Source organism: Silene latifolia, chromosome Y, assembly GCF_048544455.1.
Source record: "Silene latifolia isolate original U9 population chromosome Y, ASM4854445v1, whole genome shotgun sequence".
Lineage (NCBI taxonomy): Eukaryota > Viridiplantae > Streptophyta > Magnoliopsida > Caryophyllales > Caryophyllaceae > Silene > Silene latifolia.
Window position 1 is genome coordinate 376,078,650 of NC_133538.1, and position 9,703 is coordinate 376,088,352.

General features: G+C 40.6%; 1 non-coding gene across 1 annotated transcript; it reads left to right on the forward strand.

The window, feature by feature from the left end:
- The first annotated feature begins 3,447 nt into the window (after positions 1-3,447).
- LOC141636606 (small nucleolar RNA R71) lies at positions 3,448-3,554 on the forward strand. The gene has a single exon (XR_012541211.1). It is a non-coding gene; the product is annotated as a small nucleolar RNA R71 (small nucleolar RNA).
- The last annotated feature ends 6,149 nt before the right edge of the window (positions 3,555-9,703 follow it).

Sequence of the window (9,703 nt, forward strand, 5' to 3'; positions counted from 1 at the left end):
GATGTAGTTTGCCAAAAATCGAAGTCAAGTCCAAAGTCCAGCAAGAAATTTAACGAAACCTCGTAGACTATGCAATTGATTCTACTAATAACATGTCAATTAGCAAGGCTTAGGCGATAAACAGATGCAAATGCAATGTCATCATTGAAATACTACCGTTCCGACTCAACCTATATGCTAAAATAAACGTGCATTTTTTTGAATTTTGTTGAAATTTTTAATTTTTTTTTTTTGAATTTTCTGTAAATATGGAGAAATTAAACAACAATGCAAGACAAAATGTAAACGTGAATGCAAAAACATATGAAATACAACGCAAAACCCTTCCCCAAACCAAATCGCACAATGTCCCCATTGTGCAAAATCATGTAATGAAGAAAAGGAAAACGGGAATTTGCGAGAAAATTAAGTAAACAAGACATGAAGTGAAGACATGGAGACTCACAAGACTTTAAGCGCAGCAAAAGGAGACCTCCCCAAACCAGCGTGAGCTAGGAGGTTTCAGTAGCCAGCAGTGCTACTAATAGGTACCTGAAAAGACAACAATACCACGCATAAAACCGAGAAAGCAATGTGGGAGCGGTAATTACGTGCATAAGATGAAGAAATTGAAGAAAACAAAATTATGTCGGAAAATAAAGAGGAGGAAAGACTCCCTCAATTCCGCAAAACGACCAAACACAGCAGGGGAAAGGTCGTGAATAGGTACAACAGCGACAACGGTCGATCGACCATAGCAGCGATCGATCGACCGAATGAACAGAACAGAAGCTCCGAAAGTCGCACCTCAGTCGATCGACCAGGGTAGGCGGTCGATCGACTGGAAATACTGCTGTAATTTTCTGATTTCTTCGAATTAGCTCGAGAACTTGAGCTAATATGGTCTATAAACCTGCAAACGCACATAATACCGCGCCAAAAATTGCGCAAAACCCAAAGTAACGGTATAAAGTACTAAAAATCCTAAGCAAACTTAAAATGCGAAGTCTCGCTCACACAAAACAATAAAAAGTTCAACGAAAGCAATAAAGTGTATAGTTTTTGAAAAAGTCTTAATCAACTAATAGTTGATCAAGAATGGTCATGGAATGGCCCACTTGGTCGGCTTCTGGCTACAAGAGGTAGCCTCAATAGTCCTCATCTTCTCAGTTGCACTCTTCTCAGCTCCAGCATCTGCAGAACTCCACGGATCAATATGTCGGACATCTTCCCATTCAATGACCTCTTCGGACTCGTCGGAATCCAGATCAGACTTCGTTGCTTTGACTGGCTCATCTTCGGGCTCCTCATCCGTGCCATAGCTAAGGCATCCTAGACCGCCTCTTTGAACTATTGGCTTCTTCACAGCTGGAGCGACATGCAGCTCTTCATTCCCCAAACTAGCTCCTGCAATATCTAAAACAGAAGAATCTTCCTCCACTTTGCTCCCAGTCTGGGGCGGAGGTGTCACAACAGGAGTAGGGGTAGAGATAGGCATATCAGGAATTATAAAATAAGATTTCTTTTCAGAAACCGTATTGCAAGTGACGGGCCACATGGGGTCTTTCTTTCTAGCTGTCTGGGCAAAGACAATGGAGTGCTTCCCAACTTTAAAGGTCAAAGTACCCGAACCAACATCAATAATTGCACCAGCAGTGTGCAGGAATGGTCTACCTAGAATAATAGGAATGTAGGCATCTTCGGGCATATCTAGTACCACGAAGTCAACAGGGAAGAAGAACTTCCCTATTTGCACGGGAATGTCCTCTAAGACTCCTATTGGCTGGACCGCAGAACTATCAGCCATCTGTACTGTCATGTTCGTGACTGCAAACCTATTCAACTTTAACTTCCTAGCAAGACTCAAAGGCATTACACTAATACTGGCTCCTAGGTCACATAAGGCTTTCTCAATAGGAAAGGTGCCAATATTACATGGAACTGAAAAACTACCTGGATCTTCTAGCTTAAGGGGTGCAGTATGAGTCAAATAAGAGCATGATTCCTCAGTGCGTGCGATAGTGTGCACAGTTTCAAGTGACTTCTTTTTAGATAAGAATTGCTTCATGAATTTCATGTAAGCAGGCACTTGATTGACTAACTCAAGAAAAGGAACTTGTATGTTTAAGCTACGAACAACATTTTCAAATTTATTAAACGATACCTGTTCCTTTGTCGGCACCAATCTCTCCAGATAGGGGGCTGAAAGTAGCAACTTAGCCCTCTCCTCTAAATCTCTCATGTCGGCATCGGTGGATTTGTGCTGAAAATCCACCACCTTCTCTTTGTTGAAGCTCGAACCCTCTTCAGACCGTCTCAAAAATGAGCCATTAATCGTCATTGGGTCATACTTCAGAACTGGAACTGACCCATCAGCATTTGGGTCTTGCCCCAACGTTTTCGGAGTTGTCGTACCCCGAAACAAGTGATCCCTCAGGTTATTAGGGATTGGAGGATGAAAAGAATCACCTTCAGCAGCGCTATCAGTCGATCGACCAGGGATGTCAGTCGATCGACTGAGTTCTACAGTTCCAGAAGCTGTCTCTTTGCGCGGACTGGTCGATCAACTGGGTATGTCAGTCGATCGACTGACATACCTGCTGATCGTCTTTTTCTTGTTATTATTCGTTACAGCTTTCTTTTGACTCGGTTTCGCCTCATCTTTTTCAGCGACATCCTCAACCATAGTGGGCCCATCAAGGGTAGACCCACTCCTCAAGGTAATTGCATTTAAGGTCTCCTTTTGATCAGTTTGAGTCGTTAAATGTCCCGGAGCTCGAGTTGTATTCTTGCTAGCCAATTGGGCAATTTGGCTCTCTAACATCTTCATCCCGGCCTCTCTAGCTTGGGACTCCTTCAGCAACAAGTTCTTCAATTCGGCAAACCCAGAATTTTGGGATTGCTGTTGCTGCTGAGGGACATATGGGGGCTTTTGGAACTGTTGTTGCTTATGAGGGGGCACATAATTCTGCTGCTGCTACTGTTGTGGAGGTTGAGTTGGATTTAAGACATTTTGGCTGCTCCACCTCGGATTCGGATGGACATTCGGCTCATAGTAAGTGTTTGTCTGCCTATAATGTTGAAAGGCAGCACAAGACTCAAAGGGATTAGGACAATTATGTTCAAACATGTCCCTCGGCTCCACATCTTTTTGCAGACGAAAGGACCGTCTCAAACAAAGATTCACATGGTAGATCCCTCCTTTTGAAGCTCCTCCCAACTCATACTTATCAAATCTCGCCGTGAGAGCCTCTAATGCGGCTACGAGAAGGAGATTCAAAGACTCTCCTTTGATTTCCCCTGGAATTTCCATACTCAGCTTTATGGGTGGCCAAGTCATCAATGATTTTCCACCCCTTAGTCCCTCCCATATTCTCCTGGAATCGGCCACTGGCTGCCGCATCCAGGATAGCCCTCTGATCGTCATAGAGCCCATTGTAGAACTGATTGCATATGCTCTATTTATCAAACCCATGATGCGGAATGGTTCGCACCAGCTTCTTGAAACGGACCCATGCCTCATGAAAGTTCTCATCAGGCCCCTGTTTAAAGCTTGTGATCTGAGCTCTAATAGCATTCGTCTTCAAGGCAGAGAAATATCTCTTATAAAACACTAAGGCCAGCGAATTCCAGTCAGTGATTCCATTAGCAGCTCGGTCCAGGTCTCTGTACCACTCTCTTGCAGCATCGCGGAGTGAGAATATAAACATTGTCTCCTTCACCTGGTCTTGGGTCACACCGGTCGGCGGGGGTATAGAGCAGCAATAATAGATAAATATCTCCATGTGCTTGGCTGCATCTTCATTTGCAGCTCCCCCGAATTGGTTTCTCTCAACCAAGTTGATATAAGAAGGCTTCGGTTCGAATTTCCTATCAGCACCCGGTAATTCGAACCCCTTGTATAGATTTGCAGCTGTCGGCTCAGAGTGACTTTCTATAGTCGCTTCTTCAGCCATCTCTAGAAAATCTGGAGAAGTGACGGTCTCAGCTGATGAAGTAGAAATAGGAGATGAAAGTGGATCCTCCTCGAACAGCTCGTTCTCGTAGTAACTAGACATAGTACCCAGATCTTCCTCTGTCGGCAATATCCTAGATGATGGTCTCAACTCGCGCAAAGTCATCTCAATCTCAGGATTGAACGGTTCTAATTCACCACCCTGTGACCTGCGCATAAGAGGAAACTACAAAAAGACTATGAGAATAGTTTAAGGAACAAATGTCCCTTAAACTAAGAAACAGACTAAAATAAAACAACTAAAAATTAGAACAATTGCCTCCCCGGCAACGGCGCCAAAATTTGATACCCTTCGTTGTGAGTACCAAAAATAATATTTATAATACCTATTAAAAATAACAGAAGCTAGTGGTAACAGGGTCGAACCACAGAGAGGCAGATGTAATTATAAGTTGTCTAATTTCAGTGTAAGGTAACGAATGTGGGGGTTGAGTTGATTTGGTCTATAGCTAAAACAATAAAAGACAATAAACTAAATAAATGGATGAAACATATATTAAAAAGGGTGTTAAGGGTGGTCGGTTCACTGTAGTTTCGGCGGCAGCAAACTAGGTAGGTCTAAAACAAATACGTGAGACGGGAAAATAAGAGGTCCTCTCGGTCCACTCTCACAAGTAACATCTTTCGATCTCGCTACAAGTCCCTAATATCACTAATACTAACTTACGTCCTGAAAAGTGACTAAAAGGCTAAACTAACTTATCTTTCGATCACGTTAATCTAGTCGTCTTAATTAGGTAGGCTATCTCCCTTCCCTATCTTACGATCTTTATTGGGTCGGACAAATCCTAAACATTCAACTAGTCGCGTGCACTCGATTCGTCAAATATAGAAATTAAATTAAGTAAAACGAAGCATATCTCACTAGGCCAGTCGATCGACCAAGGTAGGCGGTCGATCGACCGTGGCGCCATTCAGGGTTCCCTATTCTAATGCCGCCTACACTACAGATTCCCTACATCCTAGCACAGGGTATTTAGCTACTCATGACTACGATAAAAACAGCAGTAAAATTGACTAATAAAACTACTGAATTCATGCTTGAAATAATTGAACAAACAAATAGCATAAGATGATGATTTCGGCTTTGGGAAACTAACTAGCAATTCCTATACTACGAATGAAATAAGCAACGAGACAGAACGAAAGAATACCGAAAAGGAATCGCAGTAAAGATCCGAACAAAGCGAAAGTAATTGTCTTGAACACGGAATAATATTTAGAACCCTAATTCTCAATGCTAAACTTAAACTGAATCCAAACTCGACAAAAAGGAACTCCCTTATGCTGAAACTAAAGCTACGTTATATAGGAATACAACGTAGTTCTTATTTCCTAAAACCTAATACAATGGGCTTCAAACTTCTCGATCTTTTAACTCACGTCTGAAAGAGCGTCTTGGTCGATCGACCATGCAAGGCAGTCGATCGACTGCTCTTCGCTGAACAGTGGCTATTGGAACTCGTGGGTTCGTCGATCGACTATGGGCAGCGGTCGATCGACTGAAGTAGCTGATACTTGACTTCTAACTTATCGTGGATTTGTCTTTCGGGACTCGAAATGCGCACCAAGCTCCTTCCTTGAGCAAATACTTCATGTCAAATGCAATGCAAGATACTCGGAGACGGATTTGGCTCAATATCTACTCATTTCCGCATAAATCTGCAATATTACATAAAAATACGAAAGTAGACGAAATGGGGCAAATAGTAGCCTTAAACCACATAAATAAGCTCTGAAATGCGTGTAAAATAGGGTGTAAAACATCATATAATTGACACGCATCAGTTTCCCTACTCAGTATTAGTCCCATAATGTGTTGTTGGTGTTTTGTGACTGTTGAATATTATCATACTCGTATTGTGACGATTGTTGGATTTGGTTGTTGATAATAGTTGTGATTGATTGTATATGTCTGTGTTCTTCGGGGCACGTCCCTGGCTGAGTGGAGTCACTTGCGGGAGTGGTTTCACGCCCATTATTCGCGTCCTGTGGAACCCGCCACAGAAGGGATGTGCACATTAAGGAATTTGGGTTTATTGCTCGACGGAGATGAGCGGGGATTTGGTGGGTACGGCTGCGGTCCCCCACTGGCGGCGTTGAGTGACCTATTGCGATGGGCACTCTGGCAGGGCTACACACTTTAGTGTGTAGTCATTATTGTGGAGTTGGGAATGAAGTTCGGAGGATATCTGTGATGATTGAGCTGTTTGTTTACTGTGTTGTTGGATTATATAAATTGTGTGATTAGTACTAACCCCGTTTATTGTTTTAAAAACTGTGGTGATCCATTCGGGGATGGTGAGCAGTTGTTGAGCAGGTATGAGTCGAGTTACATGGGATAGCTGGGATGTGCCACCGTCTGATGATAAAGTCTTCCGCTGTAGCATGATAGTTTCTTAATCATTTCATTTAGCTGAGTAGACAGTTGGCTTTGAGAACATGTAACCGTATTTTGGTATTTGGTTTTGGTTTGTATTCTATTCACTAAAGTTACACTATTTAAATGTTGTTTCGTTATTGTCTTATGATTATCATTGCCTCGGGCAACCGAGATGTTAGCATCTTTATACCTGAGTGGTCCTGGTAAGGCACTTGGAGTATGGGGGTGTTACAGTATAACCGTTAACCCATAATCCTCCCCCGCTAGATGGGTGATCACAATGGAGCGTATAACAACTGCTCCAGAAGCGTATAACAACTGCCTCCCATCACCACACAGTCGCAGGGTTGCTCTGATACCAACTGTAACAACCCAGATTTTTATACAAACACAATAAAATATAAGTGAAATTCATTAATACAAATGCCCTATGTGGAGGAATCACCGGGATAAACCAAATTATTACCAAACATTACTATTTAAAAGGCAAAAATTAATTAAAATGTAACAAAATATACTAACTGTATTTCTTTAAACCTCACTCGCTAGCCCAAACTAACCCAAACAGCAAATAAAAACATCCATGTACCTGCAACCTGTCAGTCATAAGAACGACAGCCACAGTCAGTTGGGAGTAACTCGGACGTCCTCCCAGCCATATTACATCACGATAAAGCAACCAAGTAATTAAGACGGATCAATATACAAATGATATAAATTAACCTATTATACGATTTAAACTATAAACTCATTATAAATTATTAAACAGTTCAAACGATATAAATCAAATGTCTCCATTAACAATTATAACCCTATTAGAAAAACATAATAAATCAGTTACCACACAGTAAGGCGAAACGTCAAGGCAACTCATCACTGTTACCTTATCCCTACGGTAAGACGGCGATAAATATACGGTCCTAGTCTAAGTATAGCCACACTCTCGGGACAAACGTACCCCGATTCGACAATCACCAAGCCTATAAACATCCGGGTTGATGACCCCATAGACTCCATATTAGCCTATAAACATCCGGGTTGATGACCCCATAGACTCCATATTAGCCTATAAACAACCGGGATAAAAGGACGACTCCGACCTACCTAGACTGCCCATACACAGAGCTACTAGGATACAAGTGAAGCTGAAGCAGATTATAAAAGACGATTCATTATTCACTAAAAGAAAAAACACTTTGGGGGACAAAAAATTTCGTTGCACAAAGTGCCAATTTCGTCACCCATGCACTTGTGCAACGAAAATAACTTCGTCGTTGCTTCGTCGCCCAAACCTCGACGCCCATCCTATTTTGTACAGCGAAATGAATTTTCGTTGCCTTTTTAGTTTTTGTGCAACAAATTGTATTTAGTTGCCCTAAGTTGAGCTTTGGGCGTCAAGTTATTTCGTCGCCCATATTGAACTTTTAGTGCAACAATATCCATGTCGTCGCCCAAAATAGACTTTTTAGGCGTCATTATATTTGTCGCCTTAAGTTGACTTTCGTTGCCCATACCAAACTTTAGTGCGACAATATATACAAATCGTTGTCTAAAATAGAGTTTTAGGCGCCAATTTGTTTGTTTCCTTAAGTTGACTTTCGTTTCCAATATCGAACTTGTAGATATTACTTAAGTTGGTCAACCCTTTACCATAAACAAACATAGGAATTTTGAGTATTAAACGTAGGTACCATTCAACATGAACTATAATTAACAAATGTAATACTTTAATATTCAAGCAACTATACATAGATAAAACACCCATGTAAACAAATATTAATATAAAAAGATGTACATAGCAAACTTTAAGATCATCATATATACTTCCTCCATTCAACTCCACTCTACCACTTTCTTTTTTCACGTTTGCCAACGCGTGTTTTACGCGCTAAATATCGTTAGCTACGTATTTGCAAAAAATATAAAAGTTAGATATTTTTAATGTACTCGTAAAGACGAATCAAATAAGATCCCACATGACTATATTTTCACTTACGTATCGAGAGAAAATTGAAACTGAATACTCACTCGTGAATAGTGTTCAAAAATGAAATAGGTAGAGTGGAGTTGAATGGAGGTAGTACTTACTAAACCCATACTCCTCTATCCCGGTCATTTGTTGTTCTTTTTCATTTTAAGGTGTCTCAGTCATTTGTTGTCCTTTCTATTTTAAGAATGAACTTGATGAGTAATTTGATCATACTCATCCAATTTGTTCCACTTGTCATTTAGTTATTGGTCATCTCCTCTTTCCTTGGTCTTTGTGCCAAAACCAAAGCACAACAATTGATCGGGACAGAGGGAGTACATAACAATGCATACACAATTCATATTATTTATTTTCAAAGGAACTCCATCAATGGGTTGATTACAACAATATTATCAGGTCTTAGTAAGATACTTATCTTAGTCATTAATAAAAACCCAAGCAATACATGTGAACTACTACGTACGTACGGAGTATTATATTTCCTTAATTTGTAGTGAAGATGATAACATGTAATCCTTTTATATAAAATGGCATGGCATGTTCTGCACAATCACAAGCCCTCTGCCTAGAAATTTGTATTGAGAGTAATACATTAAACAACAATCAAACATTATACACTTTACCATCATTACAACTACAAAAGCCATCTAGAACCCTTATCATGCTTCCACACGCGAAATTTAGCAGTGCACACACGAGTAGCCTCGTCAAAAATACGAAGAGCCAACATAAGCATCATACCATATTATAAGTGCATTCAAACAGAATAAAAATGCCTTTTGAACAACTATCGACCGTAATCTAGCATACAAGATTGCAAAACCGCGATGTAATACCGAGGACATTCGTCTATGTTACCTTTTAACACTCTAATTCTCCAAAGTATCTTCGATGATATAGGAGTCACAAAACGGGTCCTCCAAATCTGCACCTATAATAATTATGGTACTGAAGCGTCATTAGAACACCCATCTTTACGTGACTGGTAAATCCAGTACTTATGAATCGGTGAAACAAAATTAGTACGAATATGATCCTTACTGTGAGATGAAGATAATGCCGCAAAAACCGATAAAAACGGATAAGAAACGAGGGAGAACGGAGCTAGTGAAGATGTGAGTTTGATGGAGCGAAAAAATGGAAAACGAGAGGGGTTTGGTTGGTTTAGATTACACGAAGAATTAAAGAAAGAGTTGACTTCTTATAAAAAACACAAGTTCACAGAATCGTGGGATTTACATAACAAAATTGTGGGATATGGTAGTTTTAATAACCACTGATATCTTACGGACGATTTGAATAAAAAGCATAGCGATTAAACTTCGTTTCAAGACGG